The sequence below is a fragment of the Hippopotamus amphibius genome, chromosome 12 (assembly GCF_030028045.1).
Source record: "Hippopotamus amphibius kiboko isolate mHipAmp2 chromosome 12, mHipAmp2.hap2, whole genome shotgun sequence".
Taxonomy (NCBI): Eukaryota; Metazoa; Chordata; class Mammalia; order Artiodactyla; family Hippopotamidae; genus Hippopotamus; species Hippopotamus amphibius.
In genome coordinates, this window is record NC_080197.1 from 45194127 (window position 1) to 45211413 (window position 17287).

At 39.8% G+C, this 17287-nt stretch overlaps 1 protein-coding gene across 1 annotated transcript in view; it reads left to right on the forward strand.

The window, feature by feature from the left end:
- Positions 1–17287, forward strand: part of PAK5 (p21 (RAC1) activated kinase 5) — a 352938-nt gene that overhangs the window by 133323 nt on the left and 202328 nt on the right. The window contains exon 2 of the mRNA XM_057702212.1: positions 9426–9575. The gene's annotated coding sequence lies outside the window, so the exon portion shown is untranslated. The remainder of the gene's footprint in view (positions 1–9425; positions 9576–17287) is intronic.

Consider the following 17287-nt stretch of genomic DNA (forward strand, 5'->3'; position numbering starts at 1 on the left):
TGGAGAGTCCCTGGAGCCATTGCTGCCCTTGGGATGACTAACAAAAAGTAAACTGTAATGGAAATTGACTGCAAAACACATAAATATATCCCACTGTTACAAACCAAATGCATCTCCAACTCAAGTTCTCCCTTAGTTAGAGTCCCCAAATAACTATAGCCACCCCCAACTCCATGAACATATAGAGAAGTGTAATGTAGGAAGTTAGAATACAAAGAGACAGCTCTCTTAACCAGTTGCTGTGGAAATATCTTACTTTGCATAATTTGCAAAAATATATGACCATGTGAACATATTGCTGAGGTCCTTCTCACGGCCTTAATGTCCGTGAACAAGTGAGTGGCCTTGAGCCTTTAGCTTTATTGGCTTCATGATACCTTTATCTCTGTTCCTTATCCTGCTGGGAAGCATCAGATGCAAAGGCAGTGAAGACACTGATGATGAACTAGTGGCTGAGTGAGTGCTGGCAATTCAAAGAAATCCAGAAATGCCCTGAAATCTTACACTTGAGAGAAGTTTTTAAAATATGACAATAATCTTCAAAAATAGAATTCTTAGTATCACAAACTTTTAATAAACTTTCTTAAACTGTAAATTAAAAACAAATTTTTTCCCCACAGTTAACCAGGCTGGGCTTTTCTTGAAATGGTCTGAGAGGGAGCCTGGATTTTGTGGTGCATTCATTTATTTATGATTTGGTTTCTGTTATGAATTTCTTACCACCAGGACCATGCTGCATGTCTCCTCGTGTCTCTCTTCTGTGCCAGCTGCCTGGATGTGTTTTCATAATGGCAGATGTGCAAGAAAAATCAAAAAAGCACAAACACCTGAAAATGTAGGGAAGCTGCTATGTCCCATTGGCTAAATCAAGCCACATAACCAAACCTAGAGTCAGAGAGGGAGTGGCCTAAAAAGCCACTTGGTGAAAAGCATGGATACAGTGAAATATGAGGAATTTGGGCAATTTATTTTTCAGTCGGTCTATCCTGGTATCCTGAACTGAATCCTTGCTTTTCTTGACAAACATACTCTCCTACAAGAAGCACATGTTGACAGTCTGAGGTCCAAAGGGGATGGTGTTAGTAGGTGGGGCTTTGAGGCAGTGATTAGGTCATGAGGGTGGAGGCCTCATGAGTGGAGTTAGTGTACTTATGAGAGAGATCCCACCCAGCTCCCTAGCCCCTTCCACCATCTGAGGATGCAACGCAGAGGAGAGCCTTCACCCAGTTACGCTCCTGCCATCCTGATCTCAGGCTTCCACCTCCAGAACCACGAGAAATACATTTCTGTTGCTTAAAAGCTACCCAGTCTGTGATACTGTGCTATGGCAGCCCAAAGGGACAAAGGCATCATTTAAATCTCTCCTCTCCAGCTGTCTCCCAGCTCAGTAGGTGGCATCGCTGTTCACCCGACTGCTCAGACAGAAATGACTTCTCCTGTACCATACCCAGCTGATTAAAGAGTCATCTAAAATTTGAAAGTATATCTAGAGTCAGACCACTTCTCACTGTCCCCTCCACTGCCACCCTAAGTGCGAGCTGCTATCATCCTTCACCTGTGCTCCCTAACTAGCCTCTTAACTAATATTCTTGCTTTCACTCTTAACCTTCTGCAATGTTTCTTCTGCACCTAGGAGCAGTTTTAAAGTATAAGTCAAATTGTTAGTGAGAGAGTAGCATTGACATATATACACTACCAAATGTAAAATAGGTAGCTATTGGGAAGTTCCTGCATAATATAGGGAGATAAACTTGATGATGGGTGATGACTTAGAGGGCCAGGATAGGGAGGGAGGGTGGGGGGGGAGTCACTCGAAGGAGGGGATATGGGGTTATATGTATAAATACAGCTGATTCACTTTGGTGTACCTCAGAAATTGGCACAACAGTGTAAAGCAATTATATTCCAATAAAGAGCTTTAAAAAAAAGTTACCTTGTATTCAAAGCTCTGATGGCTCTCCCATCAGATTTATAATAAAATTCCAAATCCAAAAAGCCTAACAGGCCATCCACAGTCTGGTTATGGCCTGCTTCCCATGTCATATATTTATACCATTCTTTCCTTATGGACTTCATTATAGCCACATGGGCCTTCAGTGTTGTTCTATGAACATTCATGACCTCAGGACATTTGCACATGCTGTCTCCATAGCCTGAAATTCTGTTGATCCCACTGTCTATAATACTCATTTATTTACTTCATTCAGGTTCTTCCTCAAATGCTGCCTCTTTGGAGTCTCCTAGTTGATCTCTTTTTCTAGTAACTTTTGTCACTCTCATTCCTGCCCAACTTTTTTTTTTTCTTCATAGCATATGTTTCTCCTACATATTACAGGCATACCTCAGAGATTTTGTAAGTTCATTTCCAGACGACTGCAGTAAAGCAAATACCACAATAAAGCAAGTCACAGGAATTTTTTGGTTTCCTGGTACAAATAAAAGTTATGTTTATACCATACTGTCATCTATTAAGTGTGCAATAGCATTATGCTTAAAAAAACAAAGTACATACCTTAATACTTTATTGCTAAAAGATGATATCCATTATCTGACAACCCAGGGTTGCCAGAAACCTTCAGTTTGTAACTGTGAAGCATAATGAAGTAAAGCACAGTAGAGCTAGGTTTGCCTGTATAATGTGTACTTGTTGAATGAAAAAAAAAAATAACCTAAAGGAAGTGGAATAAGGTTCTAGGAGCATTACAGCTAGCATGAAGATATCCCCCAAACAGGTCATGGTATGTGGGAGAACTGCACAGAAGAATCTTACCATTGAAAAACTAGCGTCTAGCACTGCTGGTCATTTAAAATGTGAAGTCTGTTGTGTTTCTGTTCATTCTGCATTTTCTGGAATATATCTCCAAGTGTGTATTAGAGATATATAGACAAACGCGAATTGTTAACAGCAAGCTTAGTGCTCATTGGCTGCACTCTTGCTTCCTCCTGACTTTAACCTCGGGCCACAGGGGGTGCTCCGGCATGCTAGGAAAATGTGCAGAGCCTGGACTGAGCCCAGCTTCCTCAACTGGACCAAAGCAGAAGAGCTCGTGTCATTGTGGGAAGCTTTAAGTCAGGGTTTTTATCCTTTTGCTGTACCATGGACTTCTTTGGCAGTCTCAGGAAGACCAGGAACCAGTTTTTTAACACGGGGTGTTTTATTTAGTGAGGTGAAATTCACAAGACATAACATTAATCATTTTAAAGTGAACAACTCACTGATATTCAGTACATTCATAAAGTTGTGCAGCTGCCATCTCGATCTAGTTTCAAAACGTTTCCATCAGTCCAAAACAAAATACTGTACCCATTAAGCAGTTCTGTTCATTCCCCTCTCCCCCAAGCCCTTGGTAACCACCAATCTGCTTTTCCTTTCCGTGGGTTTTCCTATTCTTGATATTTCCTATAAGTAGAATCATATAACGTGACCTTTGGTGTCTGACTTCTTTCATTTAATATAATGTTTTTGAGGTTCGTTCACATTGTAGCATGTATTACTATTCATTCTCTTTTATGCCTGAATAATATTTAGTTGTGTGGATATACCATTTAGGTTGTTTCCTTTTTTTTTTTTCTGTTGTGAACAATGCTACTATATAATACAAGTAATCCTGTACCAATATTTGTTTGAGTACCTATTTTCAGTTCTTTTGGGTAAATACCTAGAAGTGGAATTGCTGGGTAACCACAGTGGCAAATTAATGCTTTAAAATGCATAAAATAAAATACTTAGGGTTATAAAGGGAGCCAAGTATGTTTTCATTGAGTTATCAAAACATTAAATAAATTTATGCTGTGGTAACATGTGTTTCTTGATTTTGAGATATAATAAGATCTAATGACAGGTCTAAAAACTGCCATATAATCAAAGTGGCGATGAGTGCAAATGATGGTTTACGGTATCTGCAGCAGTTATAATGTGGTGTGAAAAGATCTGTTTTTCTTGATCACCAGTCCTCACAATATTTATTTATTGTCTGTTAAAGGCTAATGAAAATAAAGATGTAATTTCTTTCCCATTCAAATTCATGGTACCCATGAATTCTATCTAAACGAGCCCGGGGACTTGAAGTTAAGACCCCCCAGTCAAGAACTCGCTGCTTTAGAAAGGAGAGTGGTTAAAGAATGAACTTCCTGTTGACCCCTTCTCTCTGTAGCTTTATGTCTTCCTACGTCTCTCCCCACCACTCCTCCATCCTGTCATCATCTTTGGAAACCTAACCTCAGCAGGCTTGCCTGGACAGATGCAGATCCTTTGAAGTGGGGATTGGACAGTCCTCATATTGCAGAGACATTGTCATCAGGTTTTGAGCTGTTATTTTTGTTTTCTGTATTAGATTAAATTTTAGTAAATTTTGGTATACTCAGGAGTTAAAATAACTTTTCTAAATCTAATGTTGCATAGTGCTTCAGACTATCTAAAGTTCTTACACATGCATCATCTTATTTAATCCTCTGAAAATGGTGAGTACATGCTCTTGTCTGAGTCCAAGCTGTCATTACCATGGGTTCAAGACAAGGAGGCCCAGACAGCGAATGATTTAGTCAATCAGATTCAAAAAGCAGGTATGCACCAGTGTGTCCAGAACTTGGGATATCTAGCAAATAAAAACTTTAAGTGCTTTTTTGGGTTGGACCAGAAAAGCAACATATCCAAATTTAATTGTTTGCTTGGTTTTCAGCACAAGGAACGGTTTCTCCTAAAAATAAAAACCAATACATTACAAGCTGCTCTTCCAGATGAAAAGAGCATTAACATGAGAATATTACCTATAGTTCATAGTCCTTAAAAGCTCATTCCTTCCATTGGCTAGGGGAGATGTCTCATAGGCAGAGGCCAGACATTCAAACAGGATATTTTCCTATAGGAAGAGGTGAGATTGTTTTTAAAAATCATTTCATTAACATCTGAAAAGAAAAACAAAATAGTGCACAATGTATATTGGAGGGCATCCAAAGTCAGGAAGCAATTCTGTAGGTTCCCAAGAAATTTCCCACAAGAGAGTTCAGTGCAGTCTAACAAGGGTGTAAATAATTACTGCAAACATGCAGTCCCCTATGTCAGTTATCTTGCTTCGAAGGAAAGAAAATCCCTTTTTGAGTGGATTAGGTTTTCTACTCCTCCCCAAAGTTATTTATTCAGATTTTAGTGTTTCTATTATGTTGTTGTTTCCTCCCGTGGAAGCAGAACACACCTTTTTTCCAACAGTGAAGCAGGAGGAAGGGATGCTGAGCTCCGCCCATAAATATTGTAGAGAGAGACAAAGATCACAGAGGGGCAGATGAATAGCAGGAGACAAATGTGATGATGTTTTCAACTCCTCAGAGGAAGCTTATGTGAAAGCACCTCTGCCAGCTTGTTTCCTGCTTGGCTTTTACACTGTCAAGCCTGGTAATGAAACCCTTTGTGTACCTGGAGTTTACCTATTAGATGAGGAGCACAGCATCTAGCTGAAAGTATAGAATTATCTCCATTCTAAAGTATGCACAGGACTTCCCTGGTGGCGCAATGGTTAAGAATCTGCCTGCTGATGCAGCGGACACGGGTTCCATCCCTGGTCCAGGAAGATCCCACGTGCTGAGGCGCAACTAAGCCCGTGTGCCACAACTACTAGCCTGTGCTCTAGAGCCCGCACGCCCCAACTACCGAATCCCGCATGCTGCAACTACTGCAGCCCATGCACCTAGAGCCCGTGCTCCACAACAAGAGAAGCCACAGCCCTGAGAAGCCTGAGCACTGCAATGAGAAGTAGCCCCTGCTCACCTCAGCTAGAGAAAGCCTGCGTGCAGCAACAAAGACCCAATGCAGCCAAAAATAAATTTTAAAAAAAGTATACACAAAGAGGGCAGGCATCAATTAGGAGTTTGGGGTTAACATATACACTCTACTATATATAAAATAGACAACCAACAAGGACCTACTATATAGCACAGAGAACTATATTCAATATTTTGTAATAACCTGTATGGAAAACAAATCTGAAAAAGAATAGGGGTGTGTGTGTGTGTATGTATGTGTATAAACTGAATCACTTTGCTGTACACCTGAAACTAACGCAACACTGCAAATCAACTATACTTCAGTTAAAAAATAAAATAAAAGTGAAAATTTAAAAATATACACAAAGAAAATCTATTTAAAAATGGCACAGTGGTGAAGATAATATTTTCAGGAAGGACGATTCGTATTAATTCCTTGTGGAAAGGTTCTATTGTAATTTTGAAAAAAAACAGGTTAAAAAAGTAATTGTGCCTTAAGTGTTCTCCATACGGTCCATTTTTTTTCTCTTTTTACCCCAATGCCTTGGAATTGTTGGAAGATTTAGCCTGGTGGGATTTAGCAGCTTTCATGATTTCATAACCCACTGGACATGCTTTGGCCAGAACTCAATATTAATGAGGCCAAGGTCATAGCCTATTCTCATAGAGAAAAGAAAAAGTCTTGTTTTTCTTTTTTTTTTATTAAAGTCTTGTTTTTCTATCATAATAGCACAGACGTCATATTAGACCTACGATTCACAAATTTGCATTTCTTGTTACTAGGGGAAGTGGATAAAAGGCTGAATGATCCAACAAACATTCTAAGATTTCAGGGCTGCTGAAGCTCATTTCATCCTGGGTCTAAACCTCCTTAAAATACATCTGCATAAGTGCTTTCATCTTTGAATGAGAGGAGAAAAAAACATACAGGAACAGAACTGTTCATTTTAATATAGCTGATGGTCAGTCTTTGTTCTGTTTTACATAAAATAGACTCTTAAGAGATTTTGAGTTATATATTATAACACACATACATGTCACATCCATAGAGATGCTTGTTTTGCTGGTATTAAGTCAAAATGTGGGTGAACTATAACTTTTTTTTTTTTCCAAATTACGCACAGGTGACAGGTTACTATATTTTGGCTTTAAGAGCTAAATGCAATTATCTATAGTGCCGCTTGGGTTGATTTTGTACTTAATAAAAACAAGAACTAACATTTTTTTACTATTCACTGCTGGCCAGGTCCTTTACACAGACCATTTTCACTTTATCATGAGGACCACTCTAGGTTATAGAAGATGGTGTCCATCTCCATTTTTCAGATGAATAAATAAATTTGGGGAATAATGAATTGGCCCAAATCATGCAGTTAGTACAAGACGGAGCCACAGCTTTGAATTTCAAAGCCAGCCCCTTCCCCTTGAAGGTTGGGAATGCTAATATGAAATTTAATTGGCATCAGTACCTCATATTAAGATGCACGTTATTACCAGGTTCAGAATGAGATAACTGTTACCTGAATAATCTGATTGCTATTTCTAGGTCAGCAGCAGCGATATGGCTTTATCAGAGATATATAAATAAAGATTTCTTAGTGGAATGTTTAAAGAGAAAGAAATTTGAGAGTTTTAGCGATGATCTAGGCACATAATAAAGTAAGTTAATGGCATTTTTTTTTAGTTTTATGCAGAATAAATAGAAAATGAAAAGTAATACTAAATTTTACAAAATAAAAAAGCAAATATTGGTAAATTATATGGAAAATGTAATATAATGGTACTAGTAGAGTATAAAGTAAGATGTATTTCATTTATTTTATTTTCCTGCATCAAGGTATTACTTTTGTAAAATATATTGAATTATCTTGTTGTTACGCAGTAGACCCATATGATTTTATCAATCCTGAAGTAGCATTTCCCGACAAGGTGATTTATCTTCTGATACTCCAACATGTATTGGGTTGGTCAAAAAGTTCATTCGGGTTTTTCCATAAGAAAACCCAATATGAAGAGAATCTCACAAGACTTTAAAAGGAAATTGTGTCTAGTTGTATTTTAGTTGATTCTGAACACATAAGAACTGAACTTTCAGAATCATCCTTCTATTTCTTGTTACTTGTGCAAACCATCGCCTTCTGCAAATCCTTCTGATCCTAGCAGTGGTAGTTTATAACATAGGATGTGCTTCTGCAAAGGTGATTTTACCAACAAATAACTTTCCATGAACTACAACTAAATCAAGGTTAAATTTAACCACTTTAAAGTTTTGAGAAGTAAACTTAATTGGAAAAATTTTGTAGCAGCTCCAAAACATAAATCTGTATTCCTAAGTAAGTCTTAAATGTCCTTCAAATGCATTAGAAAGTGGATACTTAAAGTGTGATACATTCGTTGTTTAAGTCACAGAGTATTGGCATTTTTACAGAAAATGTAAGTCTGTAAAGTGTGTACATTGTGTACTTACAGTTAACTGATGCCTATAATGAAATAAAAGCAGGTATTTCTTCTTATAATCCCAGGAGAAAAATGCAGCCATCTTCTGGGAGCAGTTTGGGCTGTGCTGTAATGGATACGGTAGACTATCAACCTGTAATTATTTTCAAGGAAATTTTCTTTGGGCTTGTCTGAAAATTGGATGAGCAGTGAGTAATATTAGGCAGAAGAAAAGAACTGGGATCTGGAATTTGTCCTTTTCATAGGATAGGAGAGAATAAGTGTATTCAGTTCCTGGATCTTTCATGAGTCATGTGAAATGTGTATTAGTCCCTGTCTCCCCTATCAATACTATTTATTTTTTACTCATTTAAACCTCAGTGCATATGATCCACCAATGTGTATTCAGTTGGTCCTCATTATTCATGGATTTTGTATTTGCAAACTCACCTTCTTACGTTTTTTGCATTTCTGTGCTTTTTGTTGATGAGTTTGCTGTTGGTAATTCCCCTGCCCCGCCAACCCCCGCTCTCCCCAACATAGTACTGAAGTGCTGTCTAGTGTTTCTGTGTGCAAGAAAGCTGTGATGTACCTTACGGAGAAAATGCATGTCCTGAGTAAGCTCGTTCCAGCATGAGTTACAGTGCTCTTGGCTGTAGGTTGAATGTTAGTGAATGAACAATGTAAGGTGTCTTTAAGTAGAAACACACATAAAACCATACAATGAGGTTGTATATTGGTTGACTGGTGTAAGCGTTGGGGCCAGAGACTAGCATAAGCCTAATCCCATATTTCCTCTCAGAGCAGTGGTTCAGCATCACTAATTTGGCGCTGGTGGCAACTTTATGAAATGTGACTACTACAGATCATGAAAATCAACTGTATTAAACCTGTATAATTAGTGGCAAGGCCCCAGAGATTCACGGTCCAAAGGCACAGTTCCTGTCCCCAGAGGGCTCACCATCGATGTGGGAGATGGACTCACAGCAGAATGATTAGAGTAAGGGCTATGACAGGTGCAGGCAGTGCTAAGGGCAACTTGATGTTGCCTGGGGGTGTCCAGGTAATAACATGCGGATCAGTAGCTGCATGCCTGACCGAAGGGTTCAAACAGAAAAGAAAGGTTGGACAGCACGGAGGAGAACGTGAAGTAAATGAGGTTTTATGTTTATTTTTAAACAGAGCATAATGTTGGTGGGCTTCTGACTCATGTTGGTACTATGTTGTTGCAGAAATACACTGTGGCAAAATGCTTCCACCTCTTGCCAAAATGAACACTGAGGGAAAATGAAGAACAGTGAAGAACACCAACGAAAAGTTGCAGAACAGAAATAGCCACGCTCCTCTGGAGTCTGATTTCATCCACAGCCATCATAAAAAAGGTAGGGGAATAAATGGCCTTTTGGGTTTTTTCCTTTAAAATTTTTATTTTAAATTATGCAATGGTGAGAAAACAAAAAGGTACCTTTTTATTTAACACATATTTATTGAGTGACTTCTACATGCTTGTACATTGTCCTAGGCAATTAGGGATATGATAGTGAACAAAAAAGTCAGGGGTATGGCTTTGAAGGAGCTGACGTTCTCGCGGGAGGACGTAAGTAAGTAGAGTCAGTCCTCTGTATTCGCAGGTTCTATATCCTTATTGAATCCTTGGACGGGGAATCTGTGGATGCAGAGGGCTGACTTTCTGCACCATTTTATATAAGGGACTTGAGCATCTGCAGATTTTGGTGCCCTCAGGGGTCCTGTAACCAATCACCCGCAGATACCAAGGGATGATTGTAAATAAATGCAAAAGAAACTGGCAGCCATTTATAATGTTGATGAACATGAGAAAGAGGCTAATGAGGTAAAGGATGAATAAAAGGCTACTTCTGCTCTGAGTGTCAGACCAGACCACTCAGAGAATTTTGAGCTGAATGATGGAAAGGAGCCAACATGGTGAAAGTTCGAAGATAGGACCTTGCCTGTGCTGTGAACCAGGATCCAGATGGATATGCTCAAGGCTTGCAAACCAGGCATTTATTGCTTGGAGAGGGTATTTGAGAAGCATGATGTAGAGAGGTAGTTAGAGAGCCTTTAGACGTGGAAAAGTGTCTTGATTTTACACCAGTGACTTCATACTTTTGCATGTGGATATCTAGTTATCCCAGTGCGTGTGTGTGTGCACACACACATCCCTTTTAAAATCTGGACCTCAGGTACACAGGAAAAGATTAATCCTAATTCTTATTTTTTTAAAATACACTCTCATCTCTAGTCCATACATGGCCTGCTTTTAGTTCATTTATTTGTAGATTTATTAATTTATAATGAGCATCAGTGAATCTACCACCTAGCCCCAGACCATTGGAGAGTTATCAGCAGAGGACTGAGTTTATATTATATTTGTAAAAGGCCATTCTGCTTTATTTAGCTAAGGGGCAGGGGCTCAGTAGTAGTGGAAAACAGGGCGCTGTCACCTAGGCGAGAGATGATGGTGAGTTGGCTTAGGGACCTGACATAGGGGATAGAGGGATTTAAAGTAGATCATGGATCTTCTTCAATCGCATTAAACTAGATGACCGCCAGTGCTCTTTCTGAATCCCCAAACATAATTATAATTATCTGATGTAGGGTATGCTGTCATTTGTGTTTTAATGTACAGTAGTCAAATGGTAATCTACTTTCCTGTTTCCAAGAACAGCTTATGATATACGTATATATTTGTGGCTTCTGAAACTTAGCGGGGGTTTATGTCACACTGTGAAAAGACATAAAATCTGCCCTGAAGTCTCATGATCAAGGCAGGTTATCTTGCAACACGTAGAGACTTGAGCCTTCCAGATGTTTTTGCAACAACTGTCTTCCTTCCTGTGTGGTTCCTGACTTCTAAGAACAGTGTTACTTGAGCTGCAGAGAGGTAGCTCATGTGAAGGGTACACTTCTGGATAAGAAATGAGTTTTTAAAGGACAAGCAGCTTAGGTTAGTCAAGCATAACCCGAAGACTAAAACTTTCATAATGGATTATTGCTAGGTGGAACATTAAAAGAAAAATGAAAATACTGCTTAAAATTGGCATTTTAGAAAGGCAGGAATATGTAAGGGATTAATTTCCAAAATATACAAACAGCTCCTACAATTCAATATATATAAAAAAAAACCAAAACAAACAACCCAATCCAAAAATGGGCAGAAAACCTAAATAGACATTTCTCCAAAGAAGACATACAGATGGCCAACAGGCACATGAAAAGATGCTCAACATCATTATTTATTAGAGAAATTAAAATCAAAACTATGATGAGGTATCGTACTGGTCAGAATGGCCATCCTCAAAAAGTCTACAGATAATAAATCCTGGAGAGGGTGTGGAGAAAAGGGAACCTTCCTACACTGTTGGTGTTTGTTGGTGGGAATGTAAGTTGGTGCAGCCAGTATGGAAAACAGTATGGAAATTCCTCAAAAAACTAAAAATAGAGTTACCATATGATCCCGCAATCCAACTTCTGGGCATATATCTGGAGAAAACAGTAATTCAAAAAGATACATGTGCCCCAGCGTTCACTGCAGCACTATTTACAATAGCCGAGACATGGAAATATCCTAAATGTCCATCAACAGAGAAGTGGATAAAGAAGTGATATATATATATATATATATATATATATATATATATATCAGTATATCAATGGAATATTACTCAGCCATAAAAAATTAAATAGTGCCATTTGCAACAACATGGATGGACCTAGAAATGATCATACTAAGTGAAGTAAGTCAGAAAGGCAAATATCATATGATATTACTTATATATGGAATCTAAAAAAATGATAAAAGTGAACTCATTTACAAAAGAGAAACATGCAGACAGAAAACAAACTTATTGTTACCAAAGGCAGAAGAGGGAAGGAAAGGGATAAATTAGGAGTTTGGGATTTGGGGGTTAATAGATATACACTAATATATATATATTAGATAAACAACAAGGACCTACTGTATAACACAGGGAACTATATTCAGTATCTTGTAATAACTTATAATGGAAAAGAATCTGAAAAAGAATTTATATATATACACATATATATGCACACACATATATGTGTGTATGTATAACTGATTCATTTTGCTGTACACCTGAAACATTATAAATCAACGATGCTTCAGTTTAACAAAAGACAGGAATATGTGGATTCACGCAGCAAAACTAATGCTCTCCACAGGTGGGGCTTCATGTGTTGCAATATGTGACCACTGGGCAAAGCTCGCTGTGGGAGGAAGGGAGGACACCTTGGCTGGTGGTCCAAGATTTCGAGAAGCCCACAGCCCCTGTTGGAGCATGGACCAATCTCTAGTCTGTGTTTGGAAGGGTTTTCATGAAAACTCAGCCAAACAACATTTTAAGAGCTCAGCAAAGTAGTGAGCCCTGCTTTCTAAGGCTCATAACTTTCTGAAATGGTTCTAAATTTGGGTGCTGTAGCCCCTTCCTTCCTCCACTCCAGAACCCTATAAAAAGGTTTTGGTTGTAAGAAAAGAGCCTCAGTGCAATAGTTATATAGTGTCAGATAATTGTAAAAACTCTTAAGATGCCCCAGAGTATACACATAAAGGCAGAGGATAGGGTCCCGCAGGAGAAAGCAAGCTCAGCAAACATCCGAGAGACTGAGACTTCCAGGTGGAGCCCCCACTCCATCACACAGGATGTACTTTGTCTTCTGATCATGAACCACCAAGATACATGTGTCTCGGAGGAGCCAAGGCTTAAAGTTACTGAAGGATGTTTTATATTCCACAACTCAGGTAGCTAAAAGAAGGCTTTGTGAACAGGTAAACAGGTGCAAACCGTAAATCCATGCAGTTTGAATAAACAGCATAGGCAAGCTGGTACAGGATGTGTAGTGGGTTTGGATTTTCACAGCACATTACAAATCACTAGCTAATACGTTTCACTGCTGTCTTGACCAGGAATCAATTCCAGGGACTTCTCTGGTGGAACACTGGTTAAGAATCCACCTGCCAATGCAGGGGACACGGGTTTGAACCCTGGTCTAGGAAGATCCCACATGCCACAGAGCACCTAAGCCCATGCACCGCAACCACTGAGCCTGCACTCTAGAGCCCGTGAGCCGCAACTGGTGAGCCCACGTGCCACAGCTATGGAAGCCTGCGAGCCTAGAGCCCGTGCTCTGCAACAAGAGAAGCCGCCGCACTGAGAAGCCCGTGCACTGCGACAAAGAGTAGCCCCTGCTCGCTGCAGCTAGAGAAAGCCCTCGTGCAATGAAGGTGTAACACAGCCAATAAATAAATAAATAAAATAAATAAAAATTTTTAAAAAAAATGAATTCCTTAAAAAAGAAAGAATCAATTACATGGTTTCAGGTGCCCTTCAAGAGGAGCACAGAGCTACCCAAGATCAACTGCAAGTTAACTCTATCCTCATATACTCAGAGAATTGAGCCATGATGAAAACACCAAGAAGACTAAAGATGGCTGGCACACCGCATTTGGTGCTTGGTTTTGTCATCACTGGCTGGATATAAGTCTTTGATTAGCTGGAGAGATCATTAAAAGGCTAGGCTTTCAAGTGGAAGTCAGAATTCCTGGAAGAAGTAGATTCTGAAGCAATAAGGGTAAAATAAAACTGAGTAATATTGTTTTAGGTTGATTTCCCTAGAATCAGACAGTGATTCTAAATTTGGATACTGGTGTGTATTCGGGGGTGATGCTAGTATACCTTTGTAGGGGAGTAGGGATGTGAGATGGCGAAGAGAAGAAAGAAAAGGTGCTTTATCACCGCTGTGACCAAGGCACACAATCTCATCAGGCAATTCTGGGGTACGGTATAGAATACACCTTGGATTTATCCTAACCAAGGGCAAGACAATTGGGATATGTAACCAAGGGCAGGACAGTTGGGATATGTAACCAAGGGCAGGACAATTGGGATATGTAATCAAGGGCAGGACAGTTGGGATATGTAACCAAGGGCAGGACACTTGGGATATGTAACCAAGGGCAGGACACTTGGGATATGTAACCAAGGGCAGGACAGTTGAGATATGTAACCAAGGGCAGGACAGTTGGGATATGTAACCAAGGGCAGGACACTTGGGATATGTAGCCACCTTCTCCTGTCTGCCTTGGCTGAAGGCTGCTCCTCTGGGTGGGAGTGAGGGGTGGTAACTCCCTGGCATTTGTGGCCTGTAATGTATATGGACCAAGGAAGCCCTCAGGCAAAGAGTCCTGTGTGTTTCCATCGGAAGCCACCATCAGCTCAGCACGCACAGAAATGTTGATGCCAAGGGCTTACAGATGGAGCATCTACAGTTTCTCTTACAAAAAGTGACAACAGAGATGATGGTCGTGATCCTATTAACAGATCGTAGGTCATATTAATTAATCATATTTGTTGAGTAACTCTAAGCCGTGTACTATAAACTAAATGCTTTACGAACCTTTTATCATTTAATTCTTATTAGTTGAACACTCGCTCTGTGCCAGGTTGGGAGTGGAGGGAATATATGTCTTATCACCACAGTCCTGCAGCAAATGCATTATTCTAACCTTCAGTTTACACGTGGCAGGTAAAGCGAGGTTAACCAAAATCTCTGGAGTAACATACAGGAAACAGAGTTGGGATTCAAATTCAGGTGTGTCTGGCTCCAAAACCATCCCTTGGCCATCATTGTAATCCTTAATTAACTAATTAATCATTGGTGTTTTTCTGACACCCATTTATTGAAAAGTTGGTAGGTGCTGTTAGGTCTGGGGATACAAAATAAAACGTGCTCCTGTTTTCAGAGAGCTCAAATATCTGTGGGAGAAAAAGACAGGAAACTATGTTGTGATGGAAGTATGTTGCAGCTACTAAGTAGGATCAAGGAAGAATGTCTGAGGTTGCCGTGTAACACAGAACCCCTAACTCAGTAGCTTAAGGCGATGAGCGTGTATTATTGCTCCTGCGTCTCTGTGACCTGAGTTCCGACCTGGGCTTGGTTCGCTCATGTGTCTGTAATCAGCTGACAGGCTGGTTGGGGGTTGGATAGCCTGAGATGGCTTCACTTGCATAGCTGGTAATTGATTGGAAGTAGCTGGGGCACTTCAGCTCTCCAGCAGCCTAGCCCAGGCTCACTCATGTGGGCTGAGGAAGGTTTAAGAGAGTGAACAAAAGTGTGCCAAGTTTCTTTTTTTTTTTTAAGAACTTTTATTGAGATACAATTGGCATGCAATGAACTGCATATATTTAAAGTGTACAATCTGATATTTTTTCTTATTAGTAATGTATATATAGCAATCCCAATCTCCCAATTCATCCCCCCCAAACCCCCCCAACCCTCCCCCCCCACTTTCCCCACTTGGTGTCCATATGTTTGTTCTCAACATCTGTGTCTCTGTTTCTGCCTTGCAAACTGGTTGATGTGTACCATTTTTCTATATTCCGCGTATGTGTTAATATACGATATTTGTTTTTCTCTTTGACTCAAAAGTGTGCTAAGTTTTTTTGAGACCTAGGCTCAGAACAATCACTTCTGCTTTGTTATATTGGCCAAAGCAAATCATAAGGCCAGCCCAGATTTGAGGGATGTGGAAATAGATCCCACGTCTTGGTGAGAGGTGCTTCAAAGTCACATACAGGAAGGGAGATTGCGATTCACCAAGGACAGAAACATCTAGATTAAAATGTGCAAGGAGCGTAGGTGTTCCTCAGCCATAGTAAAGAAGGAAGCAGGTTTAAGGCAAGGACGGTAGTGTATGTGCAAAGGCAAGCACAAAAAGACGTCCCCCAACGCTGTCAGGTGATTTGGAAGTGAAGGCATACAGGGGTGAGGGCAAGAGAAGGACCAAGCACCGTGCGTGAAAGGGAGCAAGGTTAAGGACTAGAAACACGTAAAATGTACCAGAATTCAGGAAGACCAAAGTTAACTTGCAGGCAGAATAATAGGATTTGTATTTATTTCAAAGAGAGAGAGGAAGGGAGGAAGGAAGGAAAAAAGGAAGGAAATACTTTGATGGGTGCTTGGAGGCAAGAAAAAGAGCTTCAAAGTCACCTACAGGAAGAGAGACTGCAAGGAAGATTCAGAGTGGGCCTGGATGTGAGAAATTTTCTGTGTACAGCTGTGTGGCTTCAGGGAGATAATCAATGGTGCAGATTATGTGATAGGACCTCTTTCTGTGACGCACCTCCCATAAGCATGCTCAGCACAGTGAGTGGGTTTTTGTGGAAACTAATAAAGGATTTTTGGATTATGGTCGCAAACTGAAATTCTAAGGCTCTAGACTCTCCCAAGGTCAAGTTTTTGGGGCAGGTTAGGAACATATTTATAGAGAGATCTGTGCATGTGTGTTTCCACTGGCATGTGTGTGTGTGAAATGGTCATTTTCAGTTCATAGATTTCTTCACTTTGAGACTAAATGGTGTAAATTAAACAGCAGCCCTGTTCCGTAGTTTTCCTAAGTTTTTGTTGTTCTGCTGGGCCTGTGTTTTAAGTGTGGTGCTCTCCCAAGTGACCAGGTGCAGCCGATGCTAGCATGCGGACTAACAGGTGGAAATTAGCATCGCCAGCTCCTTGGAGGCAGGATGGGAACTTGACTGCGGAAGTACATGCTGGCAAGACACATGAATGGAGAACCCGGGGCCAGAACACCCACCTATCTGTGTTGGCTTGGGGAATATATTATATTCATTCTTCTCTCCCAAATACTATCATTCATCCTTGGTTCTCTACTTCTAAAAAGTGAGATAAAGATGGATTTCTTTAAAAAAAAGGTAAAACAAACAGAAAATAACATAGCCAAAAAAGAAGGAACCCATTAAAGCTGACAGCAAAGATACAAAATCCAATGAACACTCTCTGAGGATGTAATAATTGATTAGGTTAATTCATTTTGCTTTGGGGAGAAGGGAGCCTTTCATTCCATTTCCTCCTTTCGCCTCCACAGGTAACCACTATCCTAAATTTGTCTACTGTTCCCCATTTTCTTGCTTAAAAAGAAATTGGACCAAACATGAATATATCTCTATGAAATGTTTTATTTTTGCTTCCTTTTGAACTTTATAATAATCTCATACTCATATAGTCTACAGATATGCTCATTTTATCAAATGGTTTT